Source organism: Dromiciops gliroides, chromosome 1, assembly GCF_019393635.1.
Source record: "Dromiciops gliroides isolate mDroGli1 chromosome 1, mDroGli1.pri, whole genome shotgun sequence".
Classification (NCBI taxonomy): domain Eukaryota; kingdom Metazoa; phylum Chordata; class Mammalia; order Microbiotheria; family Microbiotheriidae; genus Dromiciops; species Dromiciops gliroides.
The window spans coordinates 609,052,326-609,070,034 of NC_057861.1; the positions used below are offsets into that span (position 1 = coordinate 609,052,326).

Below are 17,709 nucleotides of genomic sequence, written 5' to 3' on the forward strand. Positions count from 1 at the left end.
TGTTTAGTGGCACAAAGACATTTTTGCTGCTGAAAAATGTATTAGGAACAATATAGAAATAATGGAATTCCTATCTCTGAAGCTGTTGCGCACTTGCAGAGTAAAATAGGAAGTGGATCCCAAAGAAAACTTAGAAAGAATATTGTGTCAACAGAAAACCTCCCATCCTTATGCTCAATTCAATTTACATTCTGAAATCACCTGCATTTCAATTAGGGCCCTAATTCTAGACTCTGACACATTTTTGCATGTAACTCTTTAGTTTCTAATAAATTTAGCATCTGAGTCTAAGAGGGAAGATAAGGTACAAACATAAAGACCATCAAACACACTCAAAATGCCTTGGTCCTCTACTTTTATATGCCAAGAAATTGTTAGTCTAGGTAGCTACATTAACCCAGGATAAAATTTTAAACAGGAAAGGAGGAAAAGGAGGATAGGGGAACAGCATGGTCCAGTAGAAAGAACACTGGCTCTGACATCATAGGATCTGAGTTCGGATTGTGCCTCTGGCACTTACTAGCTATGTGACCTTGGGTACTTAACACTTAACTCTCTTGGGCCTCAGTTTCTTCATCTGTAAAATGAGGAGTTGGACAAGATGATTTGTGGGGTTCCTTCCAGCTTTAATGGAGGAAAATTCTAAGATGACAGAGTTCTGCTTATCTTTAGGCAATTTCAAATTTCTTTCTCTTTCCTTTCTTTTTATTAAATAATATTTTATTCCCCCCAATTACATGTACAAACAGTATTTCTATATTCAACTAAATGTGTATGTTATTCCATTTCTGAGCTGATTCAGAGGAAAGTAAGGTTCAAGCATTGCCTGGAACCACCCCCAGCTTCACCTCCACTGTAAAAGGTCTTTCATGCCTCTTTTATGTGAGATAATTTGCCCTATTCTATATGTGCCTTCCCCCTTCTCCCAGTGAAATCTTTTTCACTCAACTTTTTTTTTAATCTCATCCCATCATTGTCATCACACATCTGTACTCTCTAAGTATATACTCCTTCTAAGTCACAGCAAGGTCTTCCATTTTTCTCTTCCTCTTCCTTGCTTTATTCTGTTCTTTTATGCTCTCTCCCCAATTCCAGAACTCAAATTGGGAGTAGTTGGAGTCTGTAGTCAGATATGGACATATGTTTAGTGTTCATATTAAAATGTAGGCTTCTAGAAAGTAGGGATTGTTTCAGTCTTTAAAATTGAATCCCTAGCACAGTGTCAGGAACCCATATAGCTCAGTCCTTAGGATTTAATCACTTTGGCATAACCCCAGTTTCAAGGGGCAACAGAATCTTACATTGTGCCTTTGTTATCATATATAACATAAATAATAATCACATATGTACATATATTATATACATAACTAAATTCATTCAATCCAGTGGAGAAAGTCAGACAAACTATGTGTTAGATGTCATATGATGCCTAAGACTCCCTTGAAATAAATCAGCAAATATCATGGCCAGATTACCTTACCTATTTAAAATTAAAAATAATGAATGAGGGGTCATCTAGGTTGTGCAGTGGATAAAGCACTGGCTCAGGATTCAGGAGGACCTGAGTTCAATTCTGGCCTCATACACTTGATACCAGCTATGTGACCTTGGGCAAGTCACTTAACCCTCATTTTGCCACCCAAAAAAACAATAGTGAATGAATGAAAAAGAAACACATTTTTAAAATTTTTTTATTTCCTTCTTTTTATAGAATTTTATTTTCCAAAATATATGTAAAAACAAAATTTTAACATCAATTTTTAAAAAACTTTGTGTTCCAAATTCTCTTCACCCCCCCCCCTCCATTCGCACTGCCCACCCACAAGGACTCAAGCAATTCAAAATAAGTTATACATGAGTAGTCATGGAAAAATTCCCATATTAGCTAGTTGTGAGAGTAAACAGTCAAAAAAACCCAAAACTTCAGATTAAGAAATTGTCAAAGAAGAAAAGAAAAAAAAATTTTAACGTGTTTCCATCTGTTTTTAGATACTATCAGTTCTTTCTCTGCAGATGGGCTGCAATCTTCATAAGTCCTTCAGGGTTATATTGGATCATTGCCTTGCTGAAAATAACCACATGCAGATCATCCCCCACTATTGCTGTTATTTTGTATACAGTACATTTCACTCTGCTTCAGTTCATTTAGGTCTTTCCAGGTTTTTCTGATAGTATCCTGTTCATCATAACCTGTATATAGTACCTTAAACTTGACAGAGAATTTTCTTCATAAAAGCCCAGCAAAGCAGGTACCATATTTGTTGCCATTATAATCAATCATCATAACTATTTCCCTCCATCCCACTAACTTCCCATGACATTTACTTTCTCTTCTTTTTATCTATTCCTCCTCAGAAGTGTTTTACTTCTGACTATCCTCTCCCTCACTATGCACTCCCTTTTTTCATGCTTCCTTATCTTCTTCCCCTCTTATTTTCCTGCAGGGTTAAATAGATTGCTCCTCCCAACTGGGTATGAAAGTTATCCCCTCCATGAGCCCACTCCAATGAGATCAGGGTCCCTGAGTTAATTCTTTGTTCTAAATTTTTCTTCCTCCCTCTCTCCTTAGCCCTCCCTATGAGATCAAGCAATTCAATATGTCATACTGGTGCAGTAATGTAGAACATCTTCATCTTCCTTGAAAGTGTTTTGGTTTTTACTGCTCTCTCTCCCAATCTGCCTTTTCCTCCTTCCCCTCTTTCTCCTTCCCCTTTTCTCCCTTCCCCCTCCCCTCAGGGCAAAAATATATTACTATACCTACTTGAGTAGGTATATTAGTCCTTCTTTGAGCCAATTCTGATGATATTAAGGTTCATTCACTCCCCTCTTCTACTCTCCTCCATAAGCTTTTTTCTTGTTTCCTTCATGTGAACTACCTCTCCACAGACCATCTCTCCCCTTCTCCCTCCCCCAGTTTATTCCTTCTACACCTCAACCCTATTTTAATTATGTCATCATGGATTATTTAGGTGGCACAGTAGACAAAGCACTAGCCCTGGACCCAAGAGGCCTCAAGCCCAAATCCAGCCCCAGACATAAGATACCCTACTCTGTCTGCCCTACAAAGAACAAAATATAAATGCTTTACAGATATCATCCCTTCATATTAAGTTCAGCCCTGTCTTCTGTGAATTGCTTACTGAGATAGTTCCTATGATTTCAAAGTATTATCTTCCCATATAGGAATGTTAACAATTTGATCTTTTAATATCCCTCATGAAGTCTTTTTCCTGTTTAGCTTTTTATGCTTCTCCAGGGTCTTGTATTTGAAAGTAAAATTTTCTATTCAGCTCAGGTCTTTTCATCACAAATGCTTGAAAGACCTCTTTCTCATTGAAATCCCATTTTTGCCTCTGAAAGATTATACTCAGTTTTGCTGAGTACGTGATTTTTGGCTGAAGTCCCAGTTCCTTTGCCCTCTGAAATATCATATTCCATGTCCTTCAGTCCTTTAATGTAGAGGCTGCTAGATCCTGCTTTATCCTTATTGGAATTCCATGGTATTTGAATTCCTTTTTTCTAGGTTCTTGCAGTATTTTCTCCTTGACCTGGGAATTCTGGAATTTGGCTATAATATTCCTGGAAGTTTTCCTTTTGGGATCTCTTTCAGGAGGTGATCGGTGGATTCTTTCAATTTCTATTTTAGCTTCTGCTTCTAGAATATCAGGGCAATTTTCCCTCACAATCTCTTGGAGGATGGTGTCTAAGCTTTTGTTTTGGTCATGGTTTTCAGGTCAATGATTTTCAAATTATCTCTCCTAGATTTATTTTCTAGATCCGCTGTTTTTCCAAGGAGATATTTCACATTGCCCTCTATTTTTTCATTCAATTGGATTTTCTTTACTGTGTCTTGGTTTCTCATAAGGTCACTAGCTTCCATTTGTTCAATCCTAATTCTTAGGCAGTTATTTTCATCAGACAGTTTTTTAATCTCCTTTTCCATTTGGCTTTTCAAACTGTTGACTTTTTTCTCATGACTCTCCTGCATCGCTCTCGTTTCCCTTTCCATTTTTTCCTCCTTTTCTCTACATCTTCTTTCTATTTCTCCTACTTTCTCTTCAAAGTCCCTTTTGAGTACTTCCATGGTCTGAGACCAGTTCATATTTTTCTTGGAAGCTTTGGATGTTGGAGCTTTGACCCTGTTATTATCTTCTTCTTCTGAGGTTGTATTGTGGTCTACCTTACCCCCAAAGAAGTTTTCGATGGTCTTCTGCTTTCTCTGCCTACTCATCCTGGCTTACTATTTCTTGGCTTTTAACTCCTTCTTAAAGTGTGGCTCTGCTTCCAGGACACACTGTTCAAGCTACAGCGTGATCCAGGGGATGGTTAGGCTTCTTCTCAGCCTGCCTGGCCTTGTTTTCATTTGATTTTAAACTCTCCACTGCAGGGGGTGGGGGGGGTTGCTTCTTGGCTCCACTCCTGTTCTCAGCTTCAGAGGGTCCCAGGTGTTTCGGGTTGAGGTGGGGCATGTTTTAATCTCACCTGGCCTGTTCTCAGGTCTGGAGATAACCTTGGGCCTATTTACTAAGAAACCAACCAGCAAAGCTTTCAGTGGTGTGCTTCTCAGCTTCCAATGAGACTGCTCCCCTGCTCCCCTCCCCCACCTGGGCCTTCAGCCGCTCAGGATTTCTTACTGGTTGCCCGCTGGGGTGGGACAGTGGAATCCTCCCCCCCAGTCCACTGGTACCCCTGCAATTACACCCCAGGCCAGCTGGCCAGTCCAACTGTGTACGCGTGCGCGTGCTCGGTTCCAGAAGACACCTGTACTGCAGCTGATTCCAAGTCACTGGGGCAAATTCCTCTGGTGGGCATCTGGTATGTTGGCCTGACTACAGGGTTAGGCTTTATTCATGACCCAGCATGGCCCCCTGAAATCTATCTATAGCTGGAGAAAACTCTCAGCCAGTATTTTTTTGTGTTTTTCTGCCCCGAGGGTTATTTTATTGCTATTTTGGGGGCGATTGTATCAGGAGCCCTGTGCATTTAATGTCTTTCCTCCGCCTTCTTGGCTCTGTCCCCCAAAAAGGAAACATCTTATGACAGTCTTACAATAAGCATAGTTCCTCCTGAAATTGTAATCATGCCAACATTACCGGAGATCCTGGAAAGATTGTGTTGAGAAATTCCCTTATGTTTCTATTCATCATTCTGTGACTTTTCAGAACAAAATAGCCCTCATTGGTCATTACTCCTCTGTGTATTATTCCCCTCTATTAAATTTTAACATCTTTGAGAGCAGGGACTATCTTCAGAAATGAGTAGAAAGTGGTGAGGTGAAAGGGGCATAGCATAGCAGCAGGGGGAAAAAAAGATAGCTGGTGCTGCCTAGATATGGTGGACCAATGGGCCATATAAATTTGTGCTCACATGCTCACCATTCCTCTTAGTCCCCAAATGTTCCATAGATTGGAAAATTTAGTTACTCAAGGAAGGTCATCTGGGGGTCTGGTTACCCAGAAGTTTCAGCAGTATGACAAATAGGAATAATGTAATTGGGCTGGTTTCAAAAGTGCATTAAAAATTCAAAATCCAAAATTTTGGCAAGTAGAGTTGAGATCTTGTACCCTAACCTGAATTATAAAAAAAAAATTTGTTTGAAGTAGAAGAAAGAGGTTAAGAGTTCAGCTACACAATGGGATAATACTCACTCCTTTCATTCAAACTAGGTCTCTGTGGCAGTTTATAGCTCACTAGGCATATATGTGCCTGATTCAATTCTATTCAATGTGTGAAGGATGGACAGGAGTGGGGAGAGACTTGAGGCACAGGAAACAAGTGGGAGGCAATTCTAATAATTAGGTGGTGAATAAGGTCTTCTTTTAAGTAGTGGCTGTTTGGATGGAGAGGAGTTGGAGATGTTATACAAGTAAAAATTGGAAGAATGCATATTTGATTGGATATGTGATGTGGATATTGAGTAAATAGCAAAGATCTAGGCCATCTGATTCCAAATCTAGTGCTCCAGAATGTCATACTGTCCTTTTTGAATACCTCTTATCAATGAATTAGACATCAAGGAGGTAGAAAGGAGAGTCTAAAGTTACTTCAAGGTTTTTAAATTATGATGACTGAAGGGATGATGGCACCATTGGAAATAAAACAGAAAATATAGGAAAAGGGAAAGGTTTCACGGAGGTTGGGAGGGAAATTGATTTCAGCTATGAATATGTTGACTCTGAGGTGACAATAGTATATCCATTAGGAATTATTTAGCAGATAGTTGGAAATATAGAACTGGAGCTCAGAGGAAAATTTAGTATAGTAGATACAAATTTGGGAGACATCTGCATAGTGGTCATATTTGAAGCCTCAGAAGGGGATATTGCTAAGTCATATGTAGGGTGAAAAGGGAACTGAGTATAGAATCTTTTGAGGTGCCCTTGGTTAGGGGATGGGACAAGGAAAATAAAGAACATTAACAAATAGAATCAAAGGTACAAGGTGAACCAGGAGAGTACACTGCCATAGAACCAAATAGAAGATAGATTATGAAGAAAATGGAGGTCAGCTAGGTGGCACAGTGGATAAAGCCCTGGCCTTGGATTCAGGAGGAACTGAGTTCAAATCCAGCCTCAGACACTTGACACTAGCTGTGTGACATTGGGCAAATCACTTAACCCTCATTGCCCCACAAAAATTTAGGGGCAGCTAGGTGGTGCAGTGGATAGAGCACTGGCCCTGGATTCAGGAGGACCTGAGTTCAAATCTGGCCTCAGACACTTAACACTTACTAGCTCTGTGACCCTGGGCAAGTCACTTAACACCAATTGCCTCACCAAAAAAAAAAAAAGAAAAGAAAAGAAAAGAAAATGGAGGTATTCCACAGTGACAAATTTTTCAGTGAAATCAAATAGGTAGAAGTCTGAGGTGATGTCATTGGATTTGATTATTAGGACATCACTAGTGCCTTTTTAGAGTGAAATTTCCCCAAGATTGTGGGCATGGAAGTCTGATTGCAAGAGACTGATAGATGAGTAGGTGGTAATGAAGTGGAGCTGTTATGCATAGACTACTCTTTCTAGAATTTTGGCAGGAAAGGGGAGATGTGAGCTGTGGAATAATGCAGTAAAGAGAAAGCTGTTTTAGGATAGGTGAGACCCAATTCTTGGTGATATCATCCACTTTCAGACTTCCACTATCACTTTTATGAGGCTGACTTTCAAATCTGTATCTCAGCCTTGACTTTTCTTCTAAGGTACAGACCTATATTTCAAATTATGCACCAGACCTCCCCAACTGGTGGACTTTTCCCTTTAAAACAATATGTACAAAAGCAAATTTATTTTTTCCCCAAAGCCTTCCCCTACTTTTTATTTCCCTGTTTCTGTTAATAGCATTCTTATCCTTCTATTGATCCATAGTTAAATCTCTGAAGCCATCTTTAACTGCTACATCTTTTCTTTACCTTTCATATTCAATCAGTTACTAAATTCCCACATTTCTACTTTTGGAACATTTGCCATTTGTCCAATTTTCTCCCTTTTCACTGCTGTACCCTAGTTTACACCTTCATTATCTTTCCCCTTGGTTATGGAAATATTTTTTTCACTTTATCAGTTTTTACTCCCTTTCTAATTCCTCTTATAGAATCCAATCTAATTAAATACAGCCTTTATCACATGACCCTCACATTTGATCCATCCCTTCCCCCTACAAAACATATACTCTGCTAAAAAAATAGCCCCAACAACAACAACAACTTTAGTGATTTCTCTTACGTTATTGTAAAAGTCCTTTAAAATTTTGGACATAAAAGTCATATAAGAGATATTTTATGTTAAAATCCCCCCCACACACAATTAACATTTTCCCAGTTTACAGATATTAATATCCTAGCTGCATTGATTTTGCTAGTGCTAAATCTTTTCAATTTAATAAAATTCATATTATTTATTTTTATTTTTTGTTATCATTCCATCCTTCATTTAGCTAAGAACTTTTCCCCCAGCCATAGCTATAGAAGATACCTAATCTGCTTTTCTTAATTTTTTATGGTATGAAAATTTAATATTTGTGTTGCATATTCATTTTTAGCTTATTGTGGTAGCCACAATGGTTTAAAACATTGATCTAAAACTATTTTTTATTAAATGTCTTTCCAGTTTCCACAGTAGTTCTCATTAGATGAGGGAGTCATTGCAAAATAATGTATGCTGTTATGCTTATTGCATACTTGGTTATTGAGTTTGATTGTTTCTGAAAACTTGCTTGTCTAGTCTGTTCCATTGATTTTCCTTTCTATTTTTAACCAGCACAAAATACTATCATTTTGATGATGATATTATAATTTGAGATCTAAAAGTGCTATTCCCATTCATTGCTATTTCTCCCTTACTTTCCTTGAGATTTTTAACATTTTGTTTCTCCCAATAAATTTCAGTGGTTTCTCACTGATAAAGGGAAAAAAGTAGTTTGGCCAAGATATCTGAGGTAGTGGTTGAATATAGGTCTTCCTGATTCTGGGGCTGGTTCTCTTTCCACTACACTATGGTACTTCTCATATATACATGCCATACAAACTCTCAACTTCTTAATCTCTAATATAGGGTTACAAATAGCATCTACCACATAGGGTTCCTATGAGGATCAAATAAATAAATAAATATATGTAAAGCACTTTGTAAACCTTAAAGGACTATATAAGTGATTAGCACAATAACAATGAAATAGAATCATGTAAATGTAGTTGTATTATTATTTAATTATGAAATGTGTATAATCATTTATATGATGTCATCATCATTTTCATCACAATGGTACTTATGTAACAGGTAGAGGAGCTAGGTGAGGTAATATTTATAATTCCAGCTACTGAGGAGGATGAAGTCAAAGTTTGAGTTTGAGAGTTCTGGCCTGCAGTAGGGATAAACCCAATTGGGTGTCCATATCAAATCTGGCATCAATATAGGGAGTACCTAGAAAGTGAGGTGGTGGTATCAAAGTCATGACAATATAGGCAGAATAAGTATTTTTGCATGATTGAGCTGCATTGAGCTGGAGGTTGTGTTTAGTTGTAGCAAGAAAAATCCCCTGAGTTAACTCAGAAAAGTAGTGATTTTCTGGAGAATTGAAGCTCTCAGCAAGATAATACCTTGTGCCTGAGTAAGAGACCCAGAACTATCTCTTACACCAAACTTCCCAGTTTATGTCATTGATGCCTCAGGTGTCTGATTTCCTAAATTTTTTGTGAACTTCAATGTTGAAAGAGGATATTAGGTCATTAAATGTGCAAAGGAAACAAAATTGGAAGAGCAAGATTGGAATTTTAAATTCCCTTGACATGGACAAATGATCAATAAAAAAATGGAACAAAGTTCAAAAGGGAACACTGAGTAAAAAGAAAAGCAAACTACTGGTTTCCACTGTAGAGAAGGGTTGATTAGCTCTTCACAGCAGTCAAGAGGATTGTAGCAAAGAAGGAACTAGCAGTTTGCACTGCTGTTTGAACAAATTTAGCAATACAATTCATGATTTAATTAGTCTTCAAGAACTTTCAGAGAAAGGAATCAGTCATATAAAAATGATTTAAATTATTATTGATTAGAGAAATGCAAATCAAAACAATTCTAAAGTACCACCTCACACCTATCAGATAACTATTATGACAGAAAAAGAAAATGATAAATGTTCGAGAGGATGAGGGAAAACTGGAACACCAATGCACTATTGGTGGAGTTGTGAACTGATCCAACCATTCTTGAGAACAATTTGGAACTATGCTCAAAGGCTATTAAACTGTACATACCCTTTAATCCAGCAGTACTACTACTAGGTCTGTATTCCAAAGAGATGATTTTTAAAAAAATATTTATAGCAGCTCTTAAAATTGAGGGATGCCCATCAATTGGGGAATGGCTGAACAAGTTGAGATGTATGATTGTATTAGAATACTGTTGTGCTATAAGAAATGACAAACAGGTGGATTTAAGAAAAACATGTAAAGACTTCCATGAACTGATGCTAAATGAAGTGAGCATAGTAACAGCAACATTTTGCTATGATGAACTATGAATGACTTAGTTCTTAGCAATACAATGATCCAAGACAATTCCAAAGCACTCAATGATGGAAAATGCTATCCATCTCCAGATTTAGAACTGATGGAGTCTGAATGCAGATTGAAGTGTCCTATTTTCATTATCTTTATTTTTTTCATAGTTTTCCCCCACTTTGGGTATGTTTCTTCTTTTACAAAGACTAATATGGAAATATGTTTTACATGATTTTATATATATATATATATACATGTATGTGTATATATATATACATGTATGTGTGTGTGTATATATATATATATATATATATAATTACTTACTGGTTTATGGAGGAGGAAGGGGAAGGAGGGAGGAAGAAAATTTGGAATTCAATTTTTTTAAAAAAATGAATGTGGAAAATTATTTTACATGTAATTAGAAAAATAAAATGCTATTTTTTTAAAAAAAGAAATATTAACCTTTTCCTGGCAAATGTTTTTGTTTAATTGTTTTTTAGTCATTTCCAACTCTTTGTGACCCCTTTGAGGATTTTCTTGGCAAAGATAATGGAGTGGTTTGCCATTTCCCTCTCCTGCCCATTTTACAGATGAGGAAACTGAAGCAAACAGAATTAAGTGATTTGCCCAAAGTCTCACAGCTAGTAAGCGTTTGAAGTCAGATTTTAACTAAGGAAGAGGAGGCTTCCTGACTCCAGGCCCAGAACTCTGACCACTAACCCACCTAGCAACCAGACTATACCAATCTCCATAATATGTTTTAATCCTACCCTGTCCTGTCTTCAAGCCTTATGACTAAAATGAACTTCCCCTAATTCCTGTGATTGATGTCCTTTCCTCCCTTCAAACACCAATTCAGAAAGTACTTCCATGAAACCTGCCCTAACTATATTCCCCCAACCAAGTGAAAATCATTTTCTTTGACTGATCTTATTTCACTCTCCCTTGTACCATAGTTACTTGCATACTTCTCCTTCTTCCTATTGCATTGTGAACATCTTAAGACGAATGCCTTCTCTATATCTTTGTAGCTTAGCATTTCACATAATGCCTTGTATTAAAGTGGTGGTTTAAGAAATGTTTGTTGAAGGGGGCGGCTAGGTGGCGCAGTGGATAAAGCACCGGCCCTGGATTCAGGAGTACCTGAGTTTAAATCCGGCCTCAGACACTTGACACTTGCTAGCTGTGTGACTGTGGGCAAGTCACTTAACCCCCATTGCCCCACAAAAAAAAAAAAAAATGTTTGTTGAAAAAAAATGGGTGGATGGATGAACTGATAAACTGATGAACTGATAAATATTTCCAGTAGATATCAACAGAAATAGTTAAAAAGTATACACTAACACATAAGTTTTGAAACATTTTGACTTAGATGATCAGAACAGAAGGTGAGGAACGAAAACTTTTCAGCATACCATTATATGCATTGTATTCTAAAAAAGGAGGATTTCCTCTCAAACTGTATAAAGAGACATATGTTAGAATATTTTAAAAAATTAATTCAAAAAACTTAATAAATACCCATTTTGTATCTATGGCAGGTTCTGGAATTGTTATAATGTTAAAAATGGAAACAGACCCTTCCCTCAAGGAGCTTACATTCTAGTAGTGAGGAAAAATAGTTCTTTTCTTCCTATCAGTGTCTTACTGAATTACGTTAAGCAAATCATTTAAGATTTCAGTGTTTTAGTTTCCTCATTTATAAAACATGATGCCACACACTTAAAAAAACCTCACAGTATACAATGAAGTTATGAAATAATATATACTGAATTACTATAAATTTAGACAATACCTCCCTTATCCTCCATATAAGTACTATTGGTGTTATTTTTCAGTGTATATAATTGTGGGGCAAGGAAAGGAGGCAGTGTCAAATTTGGGGTTAGAGTGCTGGCTTCGGAAGCATGAAATAAGGAAAGAACTGATCCAAATCCTACTTCTGATATTTACTACTTGTATGAGTCTAGGAAAATCACTTAATCTATGTGTGCCTCGGGCAATTTTCTAGAATTTAACTACTAAGTAAGAAATGGGATGTGAAGGGAGTTCTCATGCCCCAACTCCTGATGGTGATTAAATATGTATGTATGTATTATGTATATATGTGTGTGTATGTGTGTATATATAGGAAGTGGCTCAGTGGTTATAATGCTGGTGCTGGAATCAGAAAGACATGAGTTCAAATCTGATTCAGATACTTACTAGCTGTGTGACTTTGGACAAGTCACTTAACTTCTGTTTGTCTTAATGCTGTAAGAATATTTTGACTTACTGGCCTAATTTGGGGGGACTAATCTGATTGCAGGACTAATCTGGGGACTTTTGATGGGCTGGCTACCTGACTGCTATTAATTTAATATGGGCCCTTTATAAAGTTCCACCACACTGCTCCACTCCCAAAATTGATAAGGAAAAGATTAAGAAGCCTCTTAACTAAATAATCAAAGCAGAGTTTATTTATGAGAAACAATTTAAAATTAAGAATACAGGGAAATAAAATGTACAACCTGACTGTGTTCTGGCGCGTCTCTTTCCACCTGCTACACTTGGAACTTTTTTAGCCTTCTCCTGTATACCAATGGACCTTCTTCTAGGGTTCTCCAAGTGCTCCAGCATCCCCCCAGCTTCCTTGCTTTCTCCAACCTGTACCCTGTGCTCCAACTTTCTCCTTCACCAACCTCTTTGTACCATCCCGTGCCTCTGTGCTGACCGCCCTCACTGAATAGCCCCTTAGTGTTCTCACCTCTGTTGCCAACCCCCTGGAGTCTCTAGAGTCCCTTTCTCACTGACCTCTCAGTGTCTCTAGTCTCCTCTCGCTTTCTCTATCCTCTGGCATCCTTCTGTTCTCTTAATCTTCCCGCCTTCCAGCCCTTCTTGCTCTTAGCTTTTTCTCCTTCCCCCACCCTCTTAATCTCCTGTGTCCTTCTTTGTTCCCTTAATCTTCGCTTTCTCCAACCTGTACCCTGTGCTGACCGCTTCTGTGCTCTCCGCTGACTCCTTGTCCTCTGGCTCCCCTTTCTGTCTGTTCCTCTCCAACCTCTTAACTTTCCGGCCTCTCCCTTCCTCCTTAATCTTGTCAGTCCCCCTCACTGTCTAACTCTCCAGTTTATATATCTTCCTTCTCTCCACTCAAACCTCAGGGCTTCCTGTGCCCCCACACACACCAAGCTAATCCACCAGCCGCTCTAGGGCTGCGGCTGGAGGGGACGCTCAAGAGTCGCCTGCGTACCACACCCTGTTGTGTGCCCAGGAACCTCTGCATGGGCTATGCCAGCGGCTGGCTTGGACGAGACCGGGATCTCTCAGATAAATCTGCCCAGGGCGGAGGGAGCTGGGTTTTTTTTCCGCCCAGCTGTCTGACCTGTAGTCTCAGCCCATGGGGCTTTTTGGCTCAGCTGAAGCAGAGGGGGAGGGGCACCAGCCCCTCACCCAGAAAAAACCTTGTGAGCCCAAGGCTTTCTAATCTCAGCCCAAAGGTAGGGTCCCCAGATCAAAATAAATTTCCACAATGCACTGGAGAAGAAAGTGGCAAACCACTCCAATATCTTTGCCAAAATAAACAAACAGACAAACAAACAACAAAACACACAAACCTGGGGTCTTAAAGAGTTGGACATGACTGAACAACAACAACAGTGTATCTACAGGACATTCCAAAAATCTTAATCTATTAAAGATTAAAATTGCACTAAAATTTTAAAATACACTGTGTATGTATGTGTGTGTTTACACATTTAAACTAGTAAAATTTTATATTTCACAATAGAACTATAAACATAGCTCTGATTTAGGAGTTATTCTTTCTTACCTACAAATAGAATATATTATATTGGTCCCAATATAAGCTGTACTTGAATTTAGGTCACCAGGTCACAACACTGAAATAAAATCTCTCTGAAATAGACACATTGATAATAAAGAAGACCTGGGTTTAAATTTTTCCTCTGTTGCCTCCTGACTATTTGACCCTCAACAAGTTCCTTAATCTTCTAGTGTCTTACACAAATCTATAAAAGTTGCAGAGCAGGTGCTAACCTGCATTAATAGGAGAATTACTTAGACTAATGAAATCACAAACTCGGTCCAGTCAAAGATACACACGTGTATAGACTGATTTCTGTATATACTGATTTACCAGTGTGCAATCAGTATATATCAGAAATTAGACTTGAACACAGATCTTCTTGATTGATGTGTGTGTTTTCATGAGAACACAGTCAACAGAGCCTCAGGGATATTTCAGTACTTAGAATATTTTTCTACCCAAATCCTAGCTGCTATTTTATCTATCAATGAACATTTGCTAAGGATCTATTTTGTACCGGGGATTGCGCTAAGTGCTGGGGATACAAAAAGAGGCAAAAAACAGTGCTACCCTACAGTCTAATAATTATGATTACAATGATACCCATGCAACTCCTCCTCCTCAACATATCACTTCTTTTCACTTCCTTTCATTTTGTGGGTTTGTTTTTGTTTGTTTTTCAGAGCAATGAGAGTTAAGTGACTTGCCCAGGGTCACACAGCTAGTAAGTATCAACTGTCTGATGCTGGATTTGAACTTAGGTCCTCCTGAATTCAGGGCCCATGCTTTATCCACTGTGCCACCTAGCCGCCCCTTCAGTTCCTTTTGATATGATGTCTTTCCCCTTGAGGACTAAAGCAGAGGTTGTCTTTCTTTTTTGCTTGTATTTATATTACCAGCACAGTGCCTGAACCAGAGTGTTTAATAAATGATTTTATCCACCTATCTACGCATCAATTTATCCATCCCTTAGCATCTGTCCATCTATCTATCCATCTATCCATGTATCCATGTATCCATCTATCTGCCTACTCAGAACCTGAGGTTCTCTTTACTATGTTCTTGTTTTAGGTCAAACTTCTGGTACATACTAAGTGTAAGACCCTGGACAAGTCACTATGTATAAAGCTATAGAAATCTATGTGTGAATGTATATATGTATGTATTATACAGACATATAAGGGGTAAGGCTGAGTCTAAAATCAGAATCTTGCAGACATAAATGTGTGTGTGTATACACATGTATATTTGTATGTCAGAGGCATGACTCGAGCCTAGGTCTTCACAATTATTTACATACGTAATTATTTGCAAGTATATTTATATATGTTCTCCAGTTAGCATTTATTTTCAGGGTTTGACTTGGTGGCCTATGTTGCAGAAAAAAGGGTAAACAGAAAACTAAATATATTTATCTATCTATCTATTTAGCACCTACATACATGTATACATATATGTTTATTTTTCCTTGTGAAATAAAAAAAAGCTTTTCCTACCTTAAATAAAATTTCTAGGATTTGTAAGAAAAAAATGTAGTATCAACCTAACCCCTTATGGTGAAATTCCAAGAAATTTGGACCAACTGATGGGAACTAATGACTTTAATGGTGATTGGATAGACTCTTCCTGTAAATCACTTCTTATACTTGACGATAGAAATGTGAACTGCATCCTCATTCATTCTTTTACTAATTGTTCTTCCTAGCCTCATCCATTAATCAGTGTTTCATTTTAGGTTGCAACACATTCAAAACTGAAATTTAAACTGAGGGCATTTCATAGAATCTCAGATCCATTACCTTGTTTTGATGGGCTTAAAGAATACAGTTCCAGGAAGTGTGCTTCTTGTGTTTTAATGGCCTATACTTTGCATGGTCATATTCTAAAGTCTAATAACTAGCAAAGTGATTGTGAAATAACCCTTCAGATATAAAGTACTATCTCAATGCTAAACAATAGTAGTGCTGGGTTACATCCAAAAGTGAGCAAAATGGAATAAACTACTCCCAGGGCCAATTGTTCTTCCCAAAGGAGATAAATTAACTCCAGCCTTTTAGTATTTTTCCCTTCTACTATCCTGTTATGATAAGCTGTGAAAATGTATACACTTCATAGATAAGCAGGATGACCCCCGAAAAATTCCCCTCAAAGTAACATTTGCTCCTTGACTCTTGGTCAGATTATACTTAATAACCATGTTTCTTTAGTGCTACCGTTCTTGTCTTCTGACATTCTAAAGAGAACATCTTTAAAGAACAGGACTGTGGACAATTTATAGACATTGGGAATATTAGGAATATCTTTTCTGAAAGAAAAAGGTCTTTACAGCACTGTATAGCAGCCTAGAATGTCCCCAAAAAGGATCATTTATAATAACAACAACGATAATAATATCACAGGACACTTGGTTAAATCCTTATAAAATCCTCATGAACCAAGAAGGTTGTCAGACTTTTTCCAGAATATCCCCATACACACACACACACACACACACACACACACACACACACACACACACACAGACTCCATTCCCCATGATATATACACCATTGAAATTATCCACTGTAAGCTTCTCTCAAGCAACAGTCCAGGATTCAATAACTAGAGGAAAAGGCTGACAAATGACTTACAATGCTGCCCTCCATTAGATGAAGAAGAAAGAAAAGGCAAAATGTCCTTCTGAATGTATTCTTCAATCATGCATTTCTGCGTCTGATTTTTTTTTTTTTTTTTTTTTTTTGCTTATCTTCTAACCCTGAACCTGAAAAAGAAAACCAAAGCATATAAAGCTTCAGGCTGAAAAGGATTCCTTCTTCCCCCAGTCCCTACTCCCCTGTTCCCTCCCCCTCAATATTCACATGTGTTAATTTAGCTTATCACTCAGGTCTGCCAAGCAGGCTTTTCTAAAAGGACTAGCTAAATCCGATGGTCTATTTGTCTTACACCTTTTAATTAAATGACCTCACCTGGTCTCCAGCCCCTACTTCCTCTTCTCATATTATACAAGCCTTTGCATTTTCCTTCTGATTAAAAACAAGTAACAGCTCTGGATGGTGAAATGTGAATAAGTAGGACTCACAACAGATCATAAAGTGCTTTCGTTTTTCAACCTGGATATGTCATGAACATTTCATTCTGGTAAAAAGGAACCTTGAAATGTCAGGAGAATGATTACTAATCCTGCTCCATCACTGGCAAGCTTTAGGTGATGAGGGAAGGAAGGGCTCTTAGAAAATGGAGAGAGTGGTTGAAGCATGAAGCAAGAGTGTTCGATTTCTAGAAAGTCAACACAAATGTTAAAAATTAGCCAAATCTGCTGTGTATTATGGAAAATGATAGAAGCAGAAATAATAGGTGCATGACATGTGATTAAATATTTAATTAAGCTGAATACACACAAGTATCTTAATTCCGAATGTATTCTGTAGAATAGCGTTCTACCAAAATGAAGAGGAGAAACATTTTAAACCCCACTCTTTCTTGCTGATTATATTTAATAGCTAACTTCCTCTCTACTGAACTTGCCAACCAATCTTACACCTAGACCAAGTTATTCTATTTGTTTTCCTATTCTGCTTATAGGACCTGATTCTATGCTCAGAATTTCTGTCTGGGATACAAATTGTTCCTGCAAATTCAGGACCCTTAATTCTCAGCATTACAGCTTTTTTAGTAATTATTCTAAATGACCTTTGAGTAGTTTTGCACATTGGCAAAAAGGACAGAGATGATGGCATTATAGCTCTTCCATACCAGTGCTGATGTCTAAATAGAAAAAAAAATAAACTCCCTTGTTTCCCCATCTGGTGATTCTTTGCTGGAACCAGTTATAGCGTTGATTCTGGGAGGACCAGTTAGAGTGTTTTTCTTCTCTCCAGCACCCCAACACACATACATAACCATGCACATA

The 17,709-nt window shown here is 37.8% G+C and overlaps 1 long non-coding RNA gene across 1 annotated transcript in view; it reads right to left on the reverse strand.

Annotated features, from left to right (window-relative positions):
• Positions 1–16,529, reverse strand: part of LOC122738193 — a 99,601-nt gene extending 83,072 nt beyond the window's left edge. The window contains exon 1 of the long non-coding RNA XR_006354632.1: positions 16,430–16,529. This is a non-coding gene — a long non-coding RNA (uncharacterized LOC122738193). The remainder of the gene's footprint in view (positions 1–16,429) is intronic.
• Between the last annotated feature and the right edge of the window lie 1,180 nt (positions 16,530–17,709).